The 23,389-nt window shown below is 36.7% G+C and overlaps 1 protein-coding gene across 5 annotated transcripts in view; it reads left to right on the top strand.

Annotated features, from left to right (window-relative positions):
- ARL15 (ARF like GTPase 15) overlaps nt 1-23,389 on the top strand; it is a 401,393-nt gene that overhangs the window by 251,055 nt on the left and 126,949 nt on the right. The gene's annotated exons all lie outside the window — the stretch shown is intronic.

A 23,389-nucleotide genomic window follows, 5' to 3' on the forward strand; every position in this document is an offset into this window, starting at 1 on the left:
GCCATTGAACTGTATACTTTAAATGAGTGAATTTTATGGTACGTGAAGTATCTTTCAAAACTGCTTTTATAAAAAGTAAAAATCAAGTAAGTGTCAAAGTGTGTAGGATGTTTAGGTAACTGTGAAGTCTGATGTGACTAGAATATGGGTTATGAAGAAGTGAGATAGACAAGGGAGATGGCAGTCTTGGCCAAAGGCCTTCTGCACCGGATGGAAACCTTTGCCTGTTTTCATCCAACATTCTGTCTTAAAGTTCATCCACATTGTTGTATATGGTCCATATTTTTCACTTTTGTGTAATATTTCATTGTGTAGTTGTATATATATACCACAATTTCCTTATTCATGGGTCTGTCCTGGCACATTTGTTTTGTTTCCAGATTTTATTCTTATAAACAGACAGCAATAGACTTTCTTACAAATTATCTGCTGGTCCAAGTCTCAGAAGACAGTAAAGTACAGTACTATTTTTATAAAGTTCAAAAATGAGCTAAACTTTTAAAGGTATACCAGCATACATGTATGATACGACTACACCAAAACAAAGAAAGAAGTAATAAACACAAAATAGAGCAAGTGATGTTGTTAAGGGCAAGAGGGTGGCAGGCAGACAAGGAGAAGGGAGAGGGAAGGAGCACAGAGGATGGATGCAAGTTTACAGATAATGTTCTAGTTCCTGATTGGGTGGTACCTTCATGGGTATTTATTTATTATTAAAATACACTTTATTTTAGAAGGATTTTAGATTCACAGAATTATTGCAAAGATAGTACAGAAAGTTCTGTATATCTCATACCCAGTCCCTATTATTAAACTCTTACCTTACTGTGGGACATGTGTCACAGTGAATGAACCAATATTGTATACATTGTTATTAACTAAAGTTCATACTTTATTCAGACAGATTTTCTTAGTTTTTACCTACTACTGTAGTCGCTCCTTTTCTGTGGAGGATATGTTCCAAGACCCCCAGTGGATGCCTGAAACCTCAGATAATACCAAGCCCTATATAGACTATGTTTTATTCTCTACATACATGCCTATGATAAAGTTTAATTTCTAAATTAGGCACAGTAAGAGATTAACAACAATAACTAATAATAAAATAGGACATTTATAGCAATATACCGTAATAAAAGTTACTGTAGATTGTAGCAACCTCAGCATATGATTTTTTTCTTTCCTTATTGAGAACTTTCACCTTTTTGCTTAAAGTAAGCACTTTCTGGCTTCTCTTTGGCGTATCCAAATTGCAGCATCACTACTCTTGCACTTTGGGGCCATTATTACGTAAAGTCAGGGTTCATTGAACACAAGCACTGAGATACCTTGATAGTCGATCTGATAACCAAGCCAACTACTAAGTGACTAATGGGTGGGTAGCCTATACACATGGATGCGGTGGACAAAGGAAGGACTCCTGTCCTGGATGGGATAGACTGGGACGGTGTGAGATTTCATCACACTACTCGCAATGGTGGCAATTTAAAAATTATGAAGTGTTTATTTCTGGAATTTTCCATTTAATGTTTTCAGACCACAGTTGACCATGGGTAACTGAGACTACAGAAAGCAAAATCATGGATAAGGGGGGATTACTGTACCTTTTTCTGTTCCCGTATCCCATCCAGGATACCACAGTACATTTAGTTGTCATATCTCCTTAGGCTTCTCTCAGCTGTAAAAGTTTCTCAGACTTTCCTTGTTTTGATGATCTTGACAGTTTCGAGGAGTTCTGGACAGGTGTTTTATAGAATGTCCCTCGGTAGGAATTTATCTGATATTTTTCTTATGATTAGACGTAAGGAAGATCACAGTAATAAAGTTCACATGATATCATATCAAGGGTGCATACTATCAACATGTCATAGCATTGTAAATGTCAACTTTGATCAACTGGCTGAAGTAGTGTTTGTCAGGTTTCTCCAATGCAATTATCCTTTTTTCTTCCTTTTTATACAGTCCTCTTTTGAAGAAAGTCACTGCACAGCCACACTGAAGGAGTGGGGAAGTTATGCTCTGCCTCCTTATGAATGGAGTTTAAATTATTTGGAGTTCCTCCGCATGAGAGATTTGTCTCTTCTCCCCCATTTTTTGGTTTATCTTTTGAATTATTTATATCAGTATGGACTCATGGATATTTATTGGCTACTTTGGATTATAATCCAACACTATTTTCTTGCTCAAATTGTTCAAATTTTGACTTTGGGGGGTTCTTTTAGTTGGCTCTTGTGTCCTTTCGACATACCCTCACCATTGTGAAGTTTTGGGTTTTGGGGCACTTCCTAACTGTCTGGCACTCCAAGATGTTGCAGACTTGTCTTGTATATTTTCTGCTCCAGCCCTAGAATCGGCCATTTCTCTAAGGAGCCCTGGTTCCTTTTATTGGAGAATGGAATTAGATACCAAGATCTGGGCACTCAGTGTGCCCATTGCAACTGGGGTTTTGTTACTTGTAGACAGAACAAGGAAATATGTATGTGTATATTAACCCATGTGTATATGTATGACCATGTGTATAGATAGATAAAAATATCTATGAATATTTCTGTATGTAACCTTCTGTCTATATTAAGATGAATATGATGCTTAATTATTAAGAATTCACGCTGATTCAGCTCTAATTCATTTCCATGTGAATCATTGTAGCCTCTTGCCCTTGCTTATATGTAACCTCCATCTCCAACATCGAGATATGTAGCTCCCACCATCCATTTACTTAATTGTTCAATTTTGGTATGCATGTCTAGTGGTTTCAAAATGGTTCATCTATACCTCTGTGAGAAACAACTTTATCAACTAGAATATAATTCTTACATATAATTCGCTTTACTTTTAGTCTTATAGACCACTTATTTCCAAAGTTAGCATCAGCATCTTATGCCTTCACATCTTGTAGTGAGATTGTTTCATACATTTTAAAAAGTTAGATTCTTTTGTCACTTTTTTCATTCATCTAGGATTTCTCGACCTTCTAGTTGATTTTTTTTTACAGAAATTAAAATTTACTCCAGACTGTAAAGCTCTATGGGTTTTGACAAATGCTTAATGTCTTATATCTGCTTTTGCAGTATCATACAGAATAGTGTCTGTCACCTCCATAAAAAAAATCCCCCATGTTTTACTTACTCATCTCTCCCACTCTGAAGCCCCAGGAACCACTGATTTTTACTGCCTCTATATTTTTGCCCTTTCCAAATATCACATATTTGGAATCATACAGTACGCAGCTTTTTCAGTCTGACTTCTTCTACTTATTAATATCCATTTAAGATTGATCCATGTCTTTTCATAGTTTGCTAGCTCATTTCTTTTATAATAATATTCCATTGTATGGCTGTACTACAGTTTATCAATTCACCTATTGATAGGTATCTTGGTTGTTTTGAGTTTTTTACAATTATGCATAAAGTTGCTATAAACATTTGCATGCAGGCTTTTGTGGGAACATACGTTTTCACATCAGTTGAGTAATTACCTAGGAGCACAATTTCTGGGTCATATGGTAAGACTGTGATTAGTTTTGTAAGAAATTCCCCAACTGTCTTCCAAAGTGATTGTACCATTTTGCATTCTTACCATCAGTGAATGAGAATTCCTGTTCCTTTGCATCCTCACCAGCAGTTGGTGGTGTTAGTGTTTTGGACTTAAGCTATTTTAATAAATGTGTAGTGATATGTCCTTGTTTTAATTTGCAATTCCCTAATGTCAAATAATGTTGAACATCTTTTAGTATGCTTACTTTCCTGCTTGGTGAGGTGTCCATCAGGTCTTCTAATTTTTTTAATTGTGTTGCTTGTTTTCTCTTTTTTTGTTTTAGACTCTGTAATTCATATATGTTGCATGTATTCTTTTGTGTGTATCAAATAATATGATAAAATATAAAGCAAGGGAGCAGGAAAAGACTTTGAGCTTCATAGAGTAGGTGTGAGAGCTGATTAAATTAAGAATTCAGGCTTAACTTTGAATTCTAGCCTTGCTATTTACTAGTCTTGTGACTTTGGGAAAGCTAGGTAAGCTCTCAGGACCTCAATTTCTTCATACTTAAAATGAGAGTGTTATTATCTACCTCACCTGTTTTTTCTGAGAATTTAATAGAAACAGAGTTAGCTAGAGATTGACCAAGTGCCAGAAACCTTACACATGTGCCACATAGGAGATGCTCAGTAAGTGTTGGTTTCCCACACGCCCAGCAATGAAGAGTTTTACTCATTCTTTAAACAAATATTTCTCGAGTGCCTGTTCTATGGCAGCAACTGTTCTTTGTGTTTGGGGAACATCCATGAGTCTCTGTAGAGTGGGATTTACAGAAGTCTTTTAAAGTGGATTGTGATATTTATTCAATTTAGAAAGTTAACTTGGAGGAAAAGACCAGGAGCAGAGAATTAAGTTAGTAGACTCTTCTAAAAGTTCAGGCAAGAGATTTAAGAACCTAAAAGGTAGAACTGGGAATGGAGAGGAGGGAGCAGCTGAAGAAGATGTCTCAGAAGTAGAATCCAGTAGCCATGGAGATGACTAGGTGATTATGGGTAAGGCAGAGAGTAGTGCCAAGGGAGAGATTATAGAACACTGGTTCATAAAGGAGCATAGTCACTTAGAATGTTTTGATAATTATCACAGCTTTAAACATAGACACAGACTGTCCCTGGCCCAATTTTCTTTTGTAAAACTCCTTAATTCAGAAGTGCTGATTCCCTAGCAGAAGAATCTGAAGAGAAAACTAAACACTCAAGTCAAATGGGAAACCTTCCAGATTAATTTCCTGGACTTTTTAGCCACCCAGAATTTTCTGGGTTGGTTTTACTAATGGTATTGCCGAGCATTTTAAGGGACGGCACGGTATTCTTGCTTATCTAATAAAGTTGGAAGGTAAATTTTTGCTCGATGGCATGATTGGCTCAGCTGCAAAAAGAACTGCACAATTTCATCTCCGTTCTAAGTCAAACACAGTTGAGAGATAATTCCCCTGTGTATTTATAAGGAAGAGTTAAATCCCTCCCAGTGTAATATAGCACCAGATCGAAGTAAACAGACTATGATTTCAGTGCTAGACACAGCCTTAAGGCAGAAGAAATTACATTGTCATGTGGAGGATGTGTAGCTGCTGCTATTTTGGTGCTTGAGTTCTTTGTTGTCACATAGTTGAAGACAATCCAGATGAGAAAGAGTGTTAACCAACAAAAGGAGCAAATTCCCTGCACACGGCTAGGGGGATGGAGGGGAAGAGAAAAGATAGTACAGTTGCCACTGTGAATATTACCAATCAGGGGTCCGTTCCAATAATCACTGGCTTCACCCTGTCTCCTCATTCTTATTGGAAGCAAGTTGTTCACGAGGCAAAATGCAAGCTAAAGTTTAAAAACTACACTCCATCAAATGGTTTACCTGCCATTGTAGAATGTAAAAATCATTATTGCTTCTTTAATTGAATTAGCTTCCAGTTGCTTATATAGTAAGCTTGGGAAAAATGGAACACCCACTTTCATGGTATCTCCAATACCTTGAGGATATTATTTAAAGTATATATTACTTAAGCATTATAATATTTGCCTCTGTAGGTCTATATCTTTAGATATACGTGTAGACGTTATAGGGAGTTACCTTTAAAATCAAAGGACTAATTCTGAACAGATTAGACTAGATATATAAGAATTTTAATTGAAGGTAATTGAGTATGAAAATAGTATACTACAAGAATATATACAAGACAAAACTGAAAACATCTTTTCCGGAGTAATTACTAGAAACGAGACTTGTGAACCAGTAGAGAGAGTTGTAGGATAAAGTTAGCAATCATCTTAGCATTAGAATATTAAGCAGTATATATAACTTATATAACTTCAACATATCTGCAAATAAAAATGTAAACTCACTTATGTGGTAATGACTTAACTCAGGATAACATAATTAAATGTATGATCCATGCCTTTTCTCTGGTCTTGAATCATGGAAGAATTTATTCTGTCCCGGTGACTTAGTTTGCCTTCAGTGTTTGCTGGTTGTAGGGAATAAAACTGTTGTATTTCTGGCAATTCTTCTTCAATATCTTCTGAGAACAGCATCCCATATTCTTTTGAGATGCTACCCCCTCCACAATTTTTTAAAAAGTTCTGCTGTACTGTAAGTACTCTACCTCCTGGTCACAGAGATGGCCAGTCAGAACCCTGTCCTGAGATTTTATATAAAGATGTTAGGATAGAGGTCTCTCTGCTTACTCCCTTCTCCCTCCCACTGCCCCATGATGGAGGGAGATGTTCAACATGCAGTAGGAGAGAATGAGGCCAGCACACAGAGAGAGGCATGGCTGAGATATTAATTTACTTTGCATACTGATACTAGTCTAGCTCCATTGATCTCTCACAGTTACTTGAGCTAATCGATCTCCCTTACGTTTCTGAACCTTTCAGTGGAACTACTCCTGACCAGCTCTGTTTAATGCAGTCCCTCAACATCAGCTGGCTAAACTATACTTCCTAGAATACCAAATTGTTCATATCACTCCCTTATTCAAAAAATTCCTCTGGCCCCACTGGCAAGAGCACTGACTTTGCAAGGCAGAGTCTGAGGTTTTGGCTCCTCCACTAATGAGCAAGTCTCTGCAACTCTCTCAGCCTCCTGATCCAAATACCTAGTTCCCTGGGCTACTGACAGAGGGAAACATGATGATAGAAATGTAAAGCCCTGGATGCAGATTCCTAGGGCACAGGAAGCACTCAGTGACTTCTGGGCATGACTGTCCAGGCCTCCCACAGTCAGGCCCAGTCTGCTGTGCCATCCTCGCCACCCACTCCTCTCCTCACTGAACTCTGTTGTCCAAACTGGCTTTCCTGCCGCTCCCCAATAAGCCATGCATTTTCCCCCTATGTCCCTTGTCTCCTGCCCTTTATCCGCCTAAATTTAGCCCATTCTTCAAAGTCAGTAAAATCAATCCCATCTTTCCTATGATTTTTTTTGACTACCTGTTCTAAAGTGATTGTTTCCTTCTTCAAATCACTGGAACACTATTGCCTATATCTTTAATCTGGCATTAATCCGATAATGTCTGGGTCTTTTCTGTTTCTCGTTCCAACTGTTATATATTTTGCATTATTTTTGATTATTAAACTCTTTTATCCTATTTTTAATCTAATTGTATGCTCCTTGTGGGCAAGAACTACTTCTTTTATCTCTTTTTGTTCCTCATGGGGCTTACTACCTAACAGTGACTCAGTATGTTGGATTTAGTCATTCTCTTCTTTATCGATGTTTATTCTCAATCCCCATGTGAACAGTGAACTCTGTGAAAATTCAGATATTTTGAACTGTTCCTTTTATTACAGATATGATACTCGAAGCACCCTTGTATGGGTAAAGGAGTCAGTCACGTGATGCAGGAAATATCAGTCAAGTAGGACTGAAAGAACTGTAGAAATTGTTTGGGCCTACCTAGAAAGCAGACCATTCTTTTATTCTGTTTTTAGCATTTCCTTCAGGGTCTTTGGCTCTTTGTATCCAAATGAGGAATTATACGGAGAAATAGTGACCAAAATTCATTGCCTATTATTGACTGAGAAGCAGAGGCAGAAAAGTTTCTGAACCTACCATCTTCACAAGCTCCGCTCAGCTCCGTATTACCTCTGTGACCTAAAGACTAAATAGGCAAAACTGAAATAATAACCAAGTTAAGGTGTTTTTTTCTTCTTAGTTCTTGACTTATTTGCTCTAAGGTAAACAATCTCTATTTGACACATAATAAAATTGCCATCATTTATTTCTGTAAACAATCTGTATTTGACAGGATGTCCCTGGTAGCACACCTGTATTAAATGCATATCTGGTAGTACGCCTATACTAAATGAATAGGACGTAGAATTGGAAAGAATTTAGGAGAATTTTGGAGTTGACTTTAACAAATTTTGGTAAAGTTTGTGAAGAGGGTATTGTTTGTAGGCCCAACTTTTTTCCAGTCTAGACTTTCAAGCAGTCAGCTTTGTTATGTAGTTGCACCTAATGGTGTGTCCAGTTATTAAAGATCTTCATGTTCTGTGTCCAGGGAACCACTTTCTAATACTGGTTTTGGGAGTAGGAATACCATGATCAGCACAGGCAAGCTGTAGTGAACCAAGCTTTGACTGGTCCCCAGCAATTACGTTTCCAGGAACATGATGTAACTTCAGTATAGCCAAATCCTTGAGCTAACAAGTAGTGATATAACTGGGTTTACTGCAATCGTTCTGAATTATTGAGGAAACTTCTGAAATGTGTTCTTAGTCTGAAATTTGGCTTACCAAAATCTTGGCCAGAGAGGTGCATTTTAAAACAAACAAAACCAAGAACGAAATCTTAAATCCAAAATTGCTTTCTATTTGTTAAAAGTCGTTTAAAATAAAATTGTCGAGTTAAAAAGAAGAGAAATTCAAAATTGTCAGATGTTTTACTCTGTGATATCAACTAATGTTTGTGGAGATTTTAAAAACTTAATGTTAAATATTTTACAAACCAGGTACAGACCAATATTTAAAAATATGACAATACTACAATTTAAAATAGCCCAAGAAAATGATCTGAGTAGAACACCTCCTGTTATGGGCACATTGTAATTTATAAATACAGTGTATCAGATAGGACTAGAACATTTTCTCTAAAAATTGCATCTTTACCCTCTTTTGAATTCAAGATGTGATTGATTTAGGATGACCCATTTCTGAATTCAAAAATCAGAGCAGCTTGGAATGGGAATTTGCAGATCTGCAGTCTATCCAAGTCATGTCCTTGCAGGAAACTTTTGTATGTTAAATACACATGTTACATGCTTAGTAAATTTCATGAACAAAGCAGTCAAGGGAATGAACGAATAAATAAATGAGTGAGTAACCAGAGTCAAGATGTAATAGGAGTAACAATATAGAATTTACTGGAACTGAGAGACTCAATAATTTTCATGTTTCCAGGTTTCACAGTCATTATATAAAGTAGAAATAATAGGTCAGCCTTATTTGCGGTGTTGCATTAAATGCAATAATATACACAATATGCCTAATAGTGCCTATCCCATGGTGGTAAATATTTTTCCTTCCTCAATGCTGAAAATATAGTCTTAATAAAAAAATAGAAATCTCCTTGTTATAACTGGAAAAAGACATCTTCGTTTCCATGACTTCTGTCATGTCTATGGAGATCATTTCTAAAGGAAATTTTCATCCTTTACCTCTCTCTGTGATCACAAACTCATATTTCTAATTCAAGGGTTATGAGAAATGTTGCTCAAAAATATAAGAACATGATACTATTACAAAATTCTCTTAAATCTTGAATAGAATCCTAGAATGTCATAGATTACAAGTTGAAAATCAATGATTACCATTCACTCAAACCTTTATTGAGTTTTAACTGTGCTAATTGCAGGAGGTATAAAGATAAATAAGGCATATACCTGGCCCTGGGGAACTATAGGAAAGACAGGCTTTTCCAGCATTAACTATTTTAGAAGATACAAAGTGCTAGAAGAGAGGCATGTATGGAGTGGGAGCAGAGGGAGCACGAGTAATTCAGTCTTGGGAACTGAAGAAGCCTAAGTAGAGAAGGTTGCATTTGTTTTAGAACCTTGAAAAATGGACAGGCGTTTCCCAGCAGGAATGGGGAAGATGAGGATGGGTATCTAAAAGCAGGTGTTACTGAGCAAGGGCTCACTGCCCAACATGCATAGAAGCCAATACAATGGCACCCGCTCTTGAGAAAAGAGAAAGCTTTTATTGCGGGGTCAGCTGGCAAGGAGGCAGGAGGCAAAGCTCTCAAGTGTGTCTGTCTGATCCAGGGTTCAGGGTGAAATTTAAGGAGTTAGGGGAATTTCAAACTTGGCAGAAGCTGACTAGCTAGTTTCGAATCAGTCCATATATGGTAATCAAGCTACTTGGGCTGCTGGAAGCCAGGTTTTCCTTATTGACTGACTTCTCACTTTGTAAAGGGCTCTAGTGGCAACATTTCTGAAGATTCTTGGTTCTGGGGTCAACCGGGGGCCATAGGTTCCTACCTGGCACATGCGCAGTGCTGTCTGTGTTATTGAGCAAGGTTTGATTAGGCAAAACTAGTTTAAGTTGGTCAATGTCCTATGTGCTGTTTCACAGGAAGGCTCGTGCTCAAAGTAGTACTTCAGACGTACCCTCATGCTCATGTGTGTCTGGAACAGTGGTTTTCTAAAGCTAACCTTTTTAAAAATGAAATCTTATATAGAATTTCACATGGAAAAGAGAGAAAAGCAAAGCTACCTTTTTAAAGCAGGGAGGAAGGCCTGGTGTCGTAGCTGGTGTCATAGCTGCTAGCTCTGTGATCCACCCACTGCTCTGATACTCGGAATACTGGAGACATTCTCAGAAGGAGGGAAAGAGTGGTGGTGGGAGACCCTGTAACCACGGCTGGGGGCCAGAATATGTCACTTTAGACAAATTGGGCTTTGTCCTCCAAGAGTTTAGGAGTTATCAAACATTTTTAAGCAAGTGAATAGCATCAACTCTATTACAAAGAGAGCCCTAGGCACTCTGTAAAGTGGGTCAGAGTAAAAACCTGTTGATGGGGTGTTCCAAGAGTCCAGATGTTAAAGGAAGTGCAGGAACTAATCTCCATGGATCTGAGTTCTGATTTTGGCTCCTCTGCCAAACGGTGTCACTTTTTTTTTTTTTTTGAGGAAGATTAGCCCTGAGCCAACATCTGCTGCCAGTCCCCTCTTTTTGCTGAGGAATACTGGCCCTGAGCTGACATCCATCCCCATTTCCTTCTACTTTATGGGTGGGACACCTGCTCTCAGAGCATGGCTTGCCAAGAGGTGCCATGTCCACACCCAGGATCCAAATCTGCGAACCCTGTGCCGCTGAAGTGAAACGTGCACTTAACTACTGCACTACCGGGCCCGCCCCCAAACGGCGTGACTTTTGATCACAGAATCTTATATTTAAAAGGGACCTTTCATGTGTACTAATTCAACTACCTTCCCAATTTTCTTGTCCCTTTAACAGTGCAACTGACAAGTGATTAGGCCATTATATGGCCTAGAACATGTACATAGTATGAAGTACTCGATATTAGGAAGAATCCCATTCTTTCTTGGTAGCTCTAATTGCATTTCAAAACCTGAAGAAAAAAAGAAAAAAGCCTTTCTTTTAATTTCCAACTTGAGCAAATCTTCTGCTGGAGGATTTTACCAGGCAATCTTTGGATATTTATACACCCGCTCAAGTCCTTGCTCTAGCCTTTTCTTTTCCAAGCCAGTCATTCAGAGTTCATGGGATACAAATTTCAGACCGGTGCTTTCTTGGTTGCCCTCTGTAGATGCTCTGTATTCTGACTGTGAACTGTTAAAACATGGAATCCAGAGCTGAAATAAGTTCTCCAGAGGAATGGGGCTGTTACTACCCTTAATTTGGAAGTACTACTTATAAAGAAGCATATGATTGCAATAATATTTTAATAGCCAGGTCATCCTTGTGGCTCATGGAGCCTATAGTCAACTCAGACCCTGTAGCCTTTAGCGTCCTGTCCTCAGGCCCTCCAGCTTGACAATAGGGTCACACCTGCCTCCTGTTTATGGTAATTATGGATAATATGATGTTAAATTAAATTTATAGGCAATGTTGTACTTGAAATTCAAGGTGACCTAGTTGTTGTGCAGATGTAGTTTTAAGAAAGACAAAGAGCCATTGACAAGAGAGTAATCTGTATCAAAAGCATATTAAATAGCCTCTGGAAAAAAATGTTTCCTAGGATTTTGTATTCTGTGACCCTTACTACTTCTGTTTGAGCAATAAAACATTTCGCCTGACTACTCTGATTTTCAATTTATATTGCCAGATCACACACAATTTGATGAGAGTGAAAATGATTTTCCTGAGAGGCTAGGTTAATTGGTTTATATGTTATTGTCTTGTATGTGTCTCAGTTTTTCCCTTGGCTTCCAAGCCTTTGAGACAATTGTTACTTTCTCCAACAGAATATTCTCTTGGCTGACTTGGGCAGAGGAGTGACCAAGTCTGCTCTACATTCGCTGGCAGAGATGTTGCAGTAATCTGAATAAAATAAGGTCCTAAGGAGAATCTGGCTCAAACAATATGAGTTACAAAATGAAAACAAACACGGATCCTTACTGTTAGCCCTCTACATGCTGGGAGCTGAACACTCTGACAATCACTTTCCAGTGCATTTTATGAAACAGAGCAATTTCCCTGCATGGTATCGACAAGACCCTCCCTCTCTCTTTTTTTGTATCAGTGGCATCCCCAAGCTTTTAGAAGCTACTTTGCATCCTTCACAGCAAGTCTAAAGCAGTTAGTGAACTTCATTATAACACTGAGACTAGGTTGAATGTGGTGGTAAACTGTGTTTGGCTCTGAGGATTTAAAAAACATCACAGACTCAGTTACCAGCTCTCTTATTAAAATACTGCTTCTCGTGTCTTGTTCATACGTTGTGGGAACAACGCACATAGAATCGAAGTTTTAGCTGCAGTTTTTTCATCATAAAACTAAGAAAAGTGGGATTCTCTGACAAAACTTATGGGCACTCTCTCTGAAAATTATAGCTGTATTTCAAGATCCTCTTGTTGTTCCCATGTTGATAGATCTGATATTTGATTTTCTCCTCTCACTGGAACTTTAGGTGTGTTTCATCAGTTCAAGCGTGAACTCTCTTTCATTGAGAGAGGGACAAAGTGTATTACTAATCTGCCATTGGCCACTTTTAAAACATGATTACTATCTGCCTAATGCCATTAGCCAGGAAAAATGTGCCATTGGTACCAGACAAGTCTAAATAAGTTTTAATGCATGATGAAATTTAAAGATAAGAAATACTGAAAAGCAAAAATTAAACTTTCATCAAAACTCTTCTGTGAGTCATGGAGAAAAATTACAAAGAAGGCTAGGGGTGATGTTTTGTCATTGAGTTGAACATCTACTTTAAATAATCTGTATTTCTTGTTTGAACTTTGAATAAATGGGTTACAATTTCAACCCTATTATCCTATAATTTTATGTGCATCATTTATACTCTATTGTGGTTTCCTCTTCAGTGGAAAGTAGTTTTGTGAATATTGAAATGCAAAAATGAGAAAGTAAATATATTTTTCAAAATAAATTTCTATCCATTTCTAACCATATTTGCTAACTTATTTACCTCTTAAAGAATTTGACAGTTCTCCTAAGTGATCGTATCTTTTGTTTTTTTTACACATCATTTCATAGTGTGTTCACTAGAAACATATACAGGAGTTGAGAGAGTAATGGAAATACACATAAGGATGAATAGCTTATCTTATAAGAGGTGTATAAGCTCTTCTACACTTTGTGTTTTTCACTAATGTGATTTTAATTTTCTCTCCTTTCTTCTTCTCAGTCTGTTTTTCATTTACTAATCTTTCAGGTCTTTCTTCCTTGCTCAAAAGTGTGAACTTCTAGAGACTAGGACTGCCTTACTATCCCTATAATATATCACAGAATACAGTAAATGTTGGGTGTGTTTGGGTAGGTAGGTAATGCCTGAGTGGGTGGGTAAAATGAGTAGGTGGTTAGGTGGATGTATGGATGGAAGGGTGGATGAGTAAGTGGGTAGGTGGATATATGGATGGAAGGGTGGATGAGTAGGTGGTTAGGTGGATGTATGGATGGAAGGGTGGATGAGTAGGTGGGTAGATAGATGTATGGATGGAAGGGTGGATGAGTAGGTGGGTAGGTGGATGTATGGATGGAAGGATGGATGAGTAGGTGGGTAGGTGGATGTATGGATGGAAGGATGGAGGAGTGGCGCCTTTTCCCTGCCACCATAATTGCTGGAATCCCAGAGGCCTAATGGTTGGTCTGTAATCTCTGGCAATCTCAGAGCTTCAGGGTGGTCTCAAAGAAGTCTGTTGCATCTTAGAGTATGCTTTGAAATGACAAGGCATGAATGAAGAGTTTGGAGTATCTAACATCTTAAAAGAAATTGTAAAAGGCTTAGACAAACACTGTTAATTTCACATCAGTATAAAGTTTTTTATTTTTACCAAATGAATTTATAATTTAAAAGTGAGGTATGACTTTATGCAATGATATTGATTTCTCCAGAGACAGCAAATATCTCAGTATCTGGTTGTCCCTTGTACATCTGTCGATGTGATTTATATGATTTTTTATAAATAAGGCCAATCTATTTTGTTTGACAAAAGGTGATGTTTATAAACATTGGTTTATCACTAATCTTGCATGTAAATTCATGGAGTGAGAGAGAAAAAAATGGAAGTCTTGTTTATGTAATTTTGATTTTGGTTTACTCCACTGTTTAATGATTCCCTTGCCTATAAGTATTTTGTTTGTTTTTTTGATGTCTTTGTACTGGTTTTTACTTGAATTTTCATGGGCTCTGGTAGACTTGATAGTCCTTCTGTTAGGGATTTTATGTGTGTTTTAACAGTTTATTATTATAATCAAGTAAACTTCAGTTCAGCTTGGGACATCTGAGTTGTCAATTTGAAATCCTTTGCCAAGCCATCACAAGAGTATTGGCAAAGGTACACATTAAAATAAATCTCCTTATATTTTGTCTAGACTGCTAAGTACTAACTACATCTGCTCTGCAGAGAATCAAATTAGGCCAGAAGAGTCTTGTGTCTTCATTATGCTATTATTGCAGTGCATAGTCTTTTGATAAAATAGAATTTTCCTGATATCTCCAAGCAAGGTATAAATAATCAAAAACTTTTTAGGAATGATAGCGATTTCATTACATTCACAGCAGAACCTCATGCATGCTGTCAACAAATTATCCATTCCTATAATCAGCCATAAATTGCTGTGTTTTAAATTAATTATGTAGATATTGTATATTCAGTTGGCTACTAAAGTATGATTGATTTGCATTTCTAGATATTGATTAAACAATTAAAATAGATTATTACATAAGAAATTATTTCTAAGATATATATGGTTTGACGATTAGGGCTGATAATTTAATCCCTTGATGAAGACCTGTAATATTTGCAGTATTTGGAAAACTTCAAATAAAAATGTTTGCATTGCTGCCAAAAAGTAATGGGAATAAATGATAGGTTCATTTTAGTTTGTTAGCATACCGTGATGTCTCCTTGAGTTGCAAATATAATATATTTAAAGGCTATAACAACTCTAATGAAATGGAGGTAAATACAGATGAAGTGTTTTAAGTGACTATCATCCATTTTCAAGTGTACTTCAGCAACTCATTATTAAATACCATAATTGTCCTTAACTCCAAATGTTGCCAAGATTCCTGGGTGAACTATGCTAAAACCTTTTAAATGTCTTCTAGAGTGTATATTATTTTTATTTGACAGGTAAGACCTAATGATGATTAGAGTGGAGGCATTAACCGTCACATAGATTATTTCTAGCTATTGCCTTTTTAGTTCAGTAGTTAGTTTTTAGTGTCCAGAGAGAGATCAACTTAAACTGTGTGAATAAGGAAATGGATTATTACTCTGTACATTTCATGCATATAAGTATTTACTAAATTTCCCTTATTGGTTATCATTCTTCATAAAAAACTGGGTAAACTTTTTCTTTATTTTGGGAAATATTTCTAAGTTCAATGTATTTTAAATAGGAAAGAAGTATAAAGCATAAAATATTTTCTTGAAACTGAGTGTTTACTTTAAAAATTTAATTCTTTAAGGCGATTGAGAAATATGTATTCAGTAGTTGAAGAGAATACTTTACTTTTAGTTGAAACAGTAAGATGGTTTTTGTTTGTTTGTTTAAAGATTTTATTTTTCCTTTTTCTTCCAAAGCCTCCCAGTACATAGATGTATATTTTTAGTTGTGGGTCCTTCTAGTTGTGTCATGTGGGATGCTGCCTCAGCATGGCTTAATGAGCAATGCCATGTCCGCGCCCAGGATTCGAACCAGCAAAACCCTGGGCTGCCGAAGTGGAGCACGTGAATTTAACCACTAGGCAACGGGCTGGCCCCCTAAAAGTAACATGTTTTATTTCATGAATAAAAACTTTAAATATCGTGTTCATATTTCTTTTTTTTTTTTTTTTTTGCTTAGTAGGCTCAGTGTCATTTAAGATATTGCAATTTGAGTAACCTAACAGTAGACCATTTTCTGACAAATAAAATAGTTATGGGGGCTGGCCCAGTGGTATAGTGCTTAAGTTCACATGTTCCACTTTGGCGGCCTGGGTTTCACAGGTTCTGATCCCGAGTAGGGACCTACACTACTCGTCAAGCCATACTATCGTGGTATCCCACATACAAAATAGAGGAAGATTGGCAGAGATGTTAGCTCAAGGCCACTTTTCCTCAAGCAAAAAGAGAAAGATTGGCAACAGATGTTAACTCAGGGCCAATCTTCCACACCAAAAAAAAAAGTTATATTTGTAAGACATTTGCATTCTCCATATTTTACTTTCATGAGATTCAAAACAAGAAAATATATTCTTGCATATATATATGTGATGAATCCTTTGTGTAAATTTCCATTTAAAAATAGAATCATCACTTCAAACCTTGTGTCTTTGAATCTACTGGGATGTGCTATAATTTATCTTTAAAACCCTGCCTAAAATCATTGTTGATATGTAATCTGATATATGAAGTGAAACCTAAATTCATTTAATTTTGGAACTCAAATTTGTAATGGCAAAATGCCATTACATTTTTTGGACTGTTTTAAAAATTAATAATAAATTCTGATTCTGAAGTAATTAGGTTTTTATTAGCCTGAAAATAGAGCTCATCCCAGCCCTTTTACCCATCTGCCATGTTAATCATGTGATAATTTTAACAGGTGCTTCTCACTCAGCTTACACAAAGTATAGATTTGAAGGAAAACAGAATCCTACTCTTGGTTGCATCCTCAGAGTTTTTCTCATATTTGGGTAAACAGTGAAAAAAATGAGGTGTCTGCCTTCAGTCAGTATTGGAATATGTGGAAATGTGGCAGTAGAAATTGGACTGAGTTTTCCTTCTAAGGTTTTTTTTTAAATAAAAAGTATCCTGACATAATTACTAGTGCCAGATAAAAGACTATAAAATGATTTATTGGCTGAATTTTATTTGAAAATTTGAAAATGTTGCAAATGGTATGTAGTAACTTTAAAACGTAATTTATACAAGGCATATTTCATTTTGAATAGTTTGTTTTTCTTTGATTCCCAGAATCTTTCTTATACCTGATCAGTTTTGTTTTTCCTTTTCTCTCTTTCACTGAAGAGTTAAAGTAAAAATGGTAATCCACTTACATATAACTTTTCTCAAGTAATTTTTCTTAACTCAATATTTAATAGACTTATAGTTCCTTTCTTAAATATTCAAATTATATTGATGAAAAAATATTTTGACTATGACTACTAAAACAAACAAAAGTTTATTGAGAATATACATTCATCTCTCAAATATTTAAAAGTGGGCTTTACTGTTCCATCATCTTTAGATATTTCTTAAAGATCTACTAATTTACTAGTGATGTGCTAGTTCCTGGGTATTCTTTTGTTTAGAAGATGAATGCAGATTTATTTGGCTCATCTCAGTTTGGAGAAAATCAAGTATATACTCTTCAAAACAGTCATGTTTTCCCTTCTGTTACATTTCTGATGACCAAATATATTATAATTATCTTTAATTAATTTTGCTATTGCCTAAGGAAACCTACTATAAGGATATGTAATTCCTTCTAAAATAATCAAGGACTTTTGTAATTAATTTTAAAATAAAATGAATCATCTTTTGGCTTACATGTCATCCATTAATCCTGTGTGGGAATTTGATTACTGTGTCTGTACAGTTTTTCCTCCAGACAGTTCCTTTATTTGATATCATAACTACTCATCTCGGATTGAATTCTTAATGTTTTACCATGGCGAGTACAACAAAACTGTGAACTGATTTTATAAAGGTATCAAAAGCGTTTCCTCATAGCTGAAGAGCATGTAATTCAATATGTCTCAGAACTTAAAATATATTTTTTAAAATTAATTAACTGACAGCGTTTTTTGTTTTTTTTAACTTATTCTATTTCATTTCATATACATATCTAACCTATATTCTCAGGCTAAAAGTTGTCTTCTTTTAAAGAATGCATGTGTCTTGACTTGTTAGAATTTAAGTATTTAGATTAAACCATTCAGAAAGTATATTTTTTTTTAAAGATTTTTTAAATTTTTTTTCCTTTTTCTCCCCAAAGCCCCCCAGTACATAGTTGTATATTCTTTGTTGTGGGTCCTTCTAGTTGTGGCATGTGGGACACTGCCTCAGCGTGGTTTGATGAGCAGTGCCATGTCCGTGCCCAGGATTTGAACCAACGAAACACTGGGCCGCCTGCAGCGGAGCGCATGAACTTAACCACTCGGCCACGGGGCCAGCCCCCAGAAAGTATATTTCTTGATAAGTTAATTTTTTGTAAGGTGGTATCTTTTCAGACCCACCAAATGATGTTTTACTTCAGAAATTTATGTTGGCCTACAGAGAAGAGAGATTTTTCAGAAGCGTTTACCTAGCAATTTGGTAGACTGGACCACCTTTTACTTTAACAAACAGCTTCGATTTGAGTATATTTTATTCATGGTGGTAGAAGGGAGTGATCTAAATAGTTTAATATTTGTTCTGTCTTGGTCTGGTGTCAATCTGAAGACACATGTAGTTGAGGAGAAGAGGTTAAGACTGCTAATGTCCTTAGTTTGGGTATTATTTTTGTAACCTATTAATTTATTTTAGCAAGGGCTATACAGGCAGTTCTGATAGCGTTTACTTATCTTTGTCACATGCATCCTGAGAGTCAATCCATAATGAAATGGACTAATCCTCCAATTTTAGTGAAAATAATTGGGGTTTCTTTAATAAAATACTGACTCCACCTTTCCTCTGTTTTTCGAAATATTCTGGGATAATAATGGCAAGATAACTGAAGACAGATCTCAAATAATAATTAAGATCCTGTTCTAAACTGTTATTTCTAAGGTATTTTCTTAGTAGAATATTCATCAACTCTAATACAGTTTTAAGATAATTGTTTTCAATCATTAAGCAAACATTTTCTGAGCACTGTTGGTACAATCTCTTACTTGATAAAGCTATAGATTCTGTCTTCCACGTGCATAAAAAACATATGTCGGTGTACACATGTACAGACATACTTACCTGAATCCAAGTAAGGCTGTCAAATAAAACATAAGCCAAGATTTTCAATTCGGTCTGGCCAATCAATCTGGGAAACAGAGTGCAATTAAAAAAAATAGAATTGAAAATATTGACCATCCAGAAAATGTCAGGGACCACAACTTTCAGTTTAATTCTAATTAACTTTGAGTCAGGAGTTTGAATAGTTCATTCTGTATGCCTAAAGTGATGATAACAAACATCCATATCCCTTAAGTGTAATTTTTATGAAACATTAATTTTATTCCCAAATTGAAACAACTTCTTTTATCCTATAGTCTTCTTTGCATTGTTAGAAATTTTTCTGTTGTGTAGTTGTCACTGTACCTGACACATCTATATTGAGGGCATACTAAGTACCAAAAGAAATAAAGAATAAACAAATGTTTAATGAGACCTAAGAATAATTTAAAAGCCAGAAAATGATCTTTAAAATTACTCTCACTCTGGGGCTGGCCCCGTGGCCGAGTGGTTAAGCTCGCGCGCTCCGCTGCAGGCGGCCCAGTGTTTCGTTAGTTCGATTCCTGGGCGCGGACATGGCACTGCTCATCAGACCACGCTGAGGCAGCATCCCACATGCCACAACTAGAAGAACCCACAACGAAGAACAACGAAGAATACACAACTATGTACCGGGGGGGGGGGCTTTGGGGAGAAAAAGGAAAAAATAAAATCTTAAAAAAAAAAAAAAAAAATTACTCTCACTCTGTGGGTAAAGGCCTCACATTTTCAATTCTCAGACTTGATAGGGAAAGAGTAGCAGATTCCAGAGTTTATTCATATAGGCAATATGATGTAGAAAATATCTTTCCTGTTAACAAGTAGAAAGACCTCTCTATCTCAGTAATGCCAGACATATATTCTGTAACTATACATGACAAATGATTGGAATTTCGATGCATATATTTTCCTTAGGAATTGGGTGTTTCGTAAATTTTCCAAACTTCTTTTTCCCCTTCCAACATGACCAGCCCAAGAAAAGTTCTGTCACTGGTATTATAAATCTACTGTGTGTGTTGCAGACAGGGATGGGGGAGATGTCTGTGTAAATAGGGAAGATGCATTTCGTTTTTGCATTTTACAAAGTCTGGATGGAAAAACTTATTTCTTAGGCAACTGTGATGACAAGAACATGTCGATCATTGTTTTCGTGAATGGTGGTGGAATGATGGAATTTGTTTTGTGGAGGAATGGGGCATTTAGATGATCTTTTAAATGGTGCAGCTCTGAATAAACTTTCCATAAAATAACTTTTTTTCTTGAGTGAATAATACCACCACAGCAACAAGTCACATGGTATGTTTCCCCCAGCACATTGCCTCTAGAGCTTGGCAAATGTTATCTAGGAGAGAAGGACAATCCTCTTTTCTCATAAATCCCATGTATTCTGTTTACAGTGTTCCTGCACAAGATAAAACTTAAATGTTTTCTTTAGGACCTCTTCCAAAATCTTCCCATCATGAAATAGAATGTCGTCTATTCATCTACTTTGAATGAGTGGCCAAGATGACATTTGAGCTGGCAGTCCCAGGCACTAGAAGGCATCACTCTAATGGTCTGAGCATGGGCTTATCTTCCCCAAGTGGTGCATGAGAGTGGCTCACAGATGTTAATTTTAGTCTAGATAGTCTTAAATGTCTGTTTCAGTAAGCAGCTCATGATTAGTGGAAAATTCTTTGTGTGGCACAAAACCTTTTTCTCATTATGAGTGCCTCAATAATAAAGTTTAAGCTTTTGTTAGCATAAGATTGGTCATGCCCTCTTCGTGTCTTCTCACCATGGTCCCAGGCTCTAGGGACTGATTCTGTACCCCTTGTTTTGAGGAGTTCATCTTATCACACCATGTATGTGGTAGCTTCCATATCTATAAATTTATGCTGTGTCTCTGTATCCGCCGTTTGCATTCAGAGTAGTTTACAGGTGGCTCCTCTTTTGTGTCACACCCTCTTCTTAAATTTAACACGTCCCAAATCACCGTAATCATTTTAACCTATCATTACTTCCCATTTTTTCTGTTACCTTGAATGACACTTTCAGCCACTTAATGTTGTTCAATATTAGAATCGATTTTACTTCTGCTTCAGTGCTCTTTACCTTTCACCCATGTACGAGATTATCATCCTACTTCTAATTCTTATCTTGATATCATGTCACATGCCTGCTTAAGCCCATCTCAAGACTTTCTATCATCCTTAGAGTCAGATCCGAACTTCTTACCATGTCCTGTAAGGTTTTATGTAAGCTTACTTCTGCTTGTGTCTGCCTTGTTTGCCTGTCGCACTGGTTCCGTCTGTTCTTCACAGAAGTCAAGCTCATTTGCTGCCTCAGGACCTTTGGATTTGCTGACGATTCTTAGAATTGTCTTTCCTTGGATGTGTGTGTATCTGGCTTCAGCTCTCAGCTCAGCTAACTTTCTCATCTCTATCATCTCACTGTTTTAATGTTTTCAAGATTAAAAAAGCCTAAGACATGCAATTTAAAAGACTATTCTCTATTTTGAGTTTCTCTCCTCTCAAAGTTTTCCTTAATGTCCTTTTTCTTAAGAAAAGAATTTCTCTTAAATAGTATGTAGTAATATAATGTGTCTCTGGGTCAGTTCACACTTTTTATTTTATTTTACTTTAAAAAATGTTATTCCCTTCTCTAAAAACACTGTGTTGAAGCCCTTATGTGTTTGATACATACCTGCTTCTTTGGCTTTCCTTGCTCATAGATATGCTTTTCCAGTTATGTCCTGTTCATTTTCCAAAATCTTTTTAATATGACTACTCCATTACTTATTTCTCTGAATGTGTGATATAAGAACCTTGTGTATGTGTGTGTTTATTACATAAGTTATATGTGCTTCGTACGTCAACCTGTGTTTCTGGAGAGTGGGGGCTTTCAATCCTTCCAAACTGAGATTGTTAACCTTTGAGAGCTGGACTGTTGGCGCCTCCTTAGTGTGATTCTCTAGGTATGGTGGTGGTGGCGGGGGTGCGGGGGCGGGGGTGGTAGTAACTATTTTTATAAATTAACTATTTTCCAGGCATTGTGCCAGGCTCTTAACAAACATGATCTCGTTTAATCCTGACAACCCAATGAACTAGTTACTATTATTACCCCCATTTCACATCTGAGAAAATTCCTTCAGGAAGTTGCCCAAGGTTATACAGCAAGTAGGAGGCAGAGTTGAGAGATTTGAACCCAAGCGGTCTGGCTCGAGAAGCCTGCATTCTAAAACGACTGTGTGGTGCAGACTAGTCCATGCGCCATAGAGTCATGGTAGTTCTCAGGCTACACTCAGTGTATCTAGAGAGAGACGTCCAGTCCCGCTCTTTGCTTTCGATGGACTGAGGGCCAATTAAGTGTTGGGTAGCGCTGAATCAACTCAACATGTCAATGAAAATCTAAAGAAACACACTAACAATTTATTAGGAACTTGGAAAATGTTGATGCATTTAATTTTTATTTACTTAATCCACTGAAAGGAAGAGGGCTCTCAACCTGGTCCACTCTCCTGAGGGTGAATTAAAGAGGTGGGTTTCAAATGGGAAAAGAGAAAAAATATCCAAATCAGTGAAAGAGTTTTTGAGGCACTGAGGTTGTTATGGGACTTAGTATTAGGGAAAGGACTGTGAAATTATAACATATATGTCTATAAGGTAAATTGCAAATCATTTAATTTTTGACTGAGGGTGATTATGAAACTTGGAATGGTTCATCTTCATTTATGTAAATTGTTACTGCCCTCCCCAATATAAAAAGTGGTTATTACTACCTGATTAGTATTGGAATAAGTATACTTTAATATACATATTAATGGTGGCGACCTCTCTTCTCAGAATGTTCAGTTCAAAATGCAGGGAATGGTTGTTCTTTTTGACCTAAGGGGCTAGTATTTGATTGAAAATTGGTCGTGTAGAACACCGAGGAGGGAAGAGTATAAGAAAAGTGCCCCTTCCAGCTGCAAATGGCTAGGTTGGGTGTTGCAGATGGTATACAAGCATAGATCAAAAAGGTGAAAGTAAAAATGAAACAAAATAATAAAAAATATCATTCAACCAAATGATGGGCCGTGCATTTGTAATTGACAGTATCCCACAACTTTATAGTTTAAAATTCTTGTTTAGCACTTAACTTTTCTACCATTCAGTAAATAGTGACTTTAGACTTGTTGGTATTCATAGTAGACCTCTCAACATAATTAATTCCCCTCTGGCACATACCATATTCCGCAGTTTAGTTCTGTGCTGGGCTGCAGAGCCTCGGGGAGTA

Source organism: Equus asinus, chromosome 10 (genome assembly GCF_041296235.1).
Source record: "Equus asinus isolate D_3611 breed Donkey chromosome 10, EquAss-T2T_v2, whole genome shotgun sequence".
In the NCBI taxonomy this organism is placed as follows: domain Eukaryota; kingdom Metazoa; phylum Chordata; class Mammalia; order Perissodactyla; family Equidae; genus Equus; species Equus asinus.